Below are 1,751 nucleotides of genomic sequence, written 5' to 3'. Positions count from 1 at the left end.
ATAATCAAATGAAGAAGTCAAATGTTAATCAGGCTTTTTTTAGTTTTTCTGAAAGATTGGACATAGAAAATGAAAAAGATGGGCAGGTCTTCTACATCTTCTTAATCTGGTAAGTAACAATATTAAAAATATTTAAGGGAACCTAACCATCTTAAAATTGTCTACAGTAATTCAAACATAATATTCGCCATTTTTAATGTTTATTATATATATATATAAAAATGTCATGACCGGATGAAGTGAAGCCAAGAATGCGTCAATATGATTGGCTCATGTAGTGCGCATGAGTCAAAAGTATCGTTAGAATTTTTTGATTTGTTTTTGATTTCTAAAATTGATTCTAATATTAAAAATGTAATATAATACTATAATACATATCAAATTATAATTTGTGTATTTATAATATTCTAGAGACATTCTACTCTCGAGACTATTCTATTCTCGAGACATAACCTTAAAATTTTAAAAGGAAGTTGGCGACGAAAGCGCGGCAATTTTGAAATGTATATGAGCGCGAAATGAATCATATATTGTAAAGTTTGATATATTTCCGTGATAGAAAACAAATATTAAAAATATCAATCAAGTATTCAAGTATATTCCATTTAATAAGTTAATGAAATTATAGTCTACTACAGTGCGCGCAGCGCACTGCGCCAAGTCTAGTATATTAAATTTTAGATTACTTATAATGAATTAATTTAAATATATTTTTGAATTTTTACATTTGGATCCTAAAAATATGTATTTAGAGTAGACCTATAAAAAGTGCCCTTCGAAGCCTTATTCTTGAGTTTTTTTAAGGTAGTTGAGTTCCTTAACATTTACGTTATATATGTTTTTATTATTTAGCGTATTGATTTCAAATCATTATACTTGACTACTATAGTAATAAAAGATTCTTTTGGTACCTATATGAGCTAAATCTAAGCCAATTTAAGCTTTAATTTCAAGGAAATGTGCGTATTTTTGTAAATATGACATAATTATTATTTTTTAAATTTTCAAAAAAATTTATTTTCGCCTTAGACGATGAAATTGGATATTTACCGACATGTACCACTCTTAAATCGTGCCTATCATCGGCCCATTAGCTCAGTTGGTTAGAGCGTCGTGCTAATAACGCGAAGGTCGCGGGTTCGATCCCCTCATGGGCCACTTTTTTTGCAAACTTTTCCTTTGAACACAGCAAAGATCGTACAGCCACTTGCCATTTTAGAAAAAGAAAAATTAATTTTGCACAAAATTCACTTGAGAATGAATGAAAATGTTTGTGCACGTGTTACATAAGACTTTAGATATTCTACTTCGAATGCTAACATCTCTCTGGCACCAGCTATTCAAGTAGTCGAAGTTTATAAACTCTTTTAACATGCTTAATCGTTTTATTAATGATGTTTATATTTAAAAATAACCGTTTAAAAATATCGTTGTTCAAAAAAATCTAGCGTATAAGTAACGATGTTGTTGACATTCAAATCATGGACCCCGTGATTCGATTGATCATGGATCATTTGAATCTTTCAATTTCCACTATAATCCTCATTTTTTAAAATCAGATTTACATATTTTAAGCAATCTCTCGACTGTTCTCTACTCGATTAGAGCTTATTCACCCGCTTCATAAGATTAATCAAAAACATTAAACAACTCAATCAGATGATTAAGCATTATTGCCAGTTTTGGAAAACTGCAGACATGATGGACAAGCTATACAACTGACACCTTCATATCAATTTCCTCCAACAAAC

The 1,751-nt window shown here is 29.9% G+C and overlaps 1 non-coding gene across 1 annotated transcript; it reads left to right on the top strand.

Annotated features, from left to right (window-relative positions):
• The first annotated feature begins 1,084 nt into the window (after positions 1–1,084).
• TRNAI-AAU lies at positions 1,085–1,158 on the top strand. The gene has a single exon. It is a non-coding gene; the product is annotated as a tRNA-Ile (tRNA).
• The last annotated feature ends 593 nt before the right edge of the window (positions 1,159–1,751 follow it).

Source organism: Nasonia vitripennis, chromosome 3 (assembly GCF_009193385.2).
Source record: "Nasonia vitripennis strain AsymCx chromosome 3, Nvit_psr_1.1, whole genome shotgun sequence".
NCBI classification, from domain to species: Eukaryota; Metazoa; Arthropoda; class Insecta; order Hymenoptera; family Pteromalidae; genus Nasonia; species Nasonia vitripennis.
Note: the sequence above shows the minus strand (reverse complement) of the source record. Positions and strands in the feature narration are given on the sequence as shown.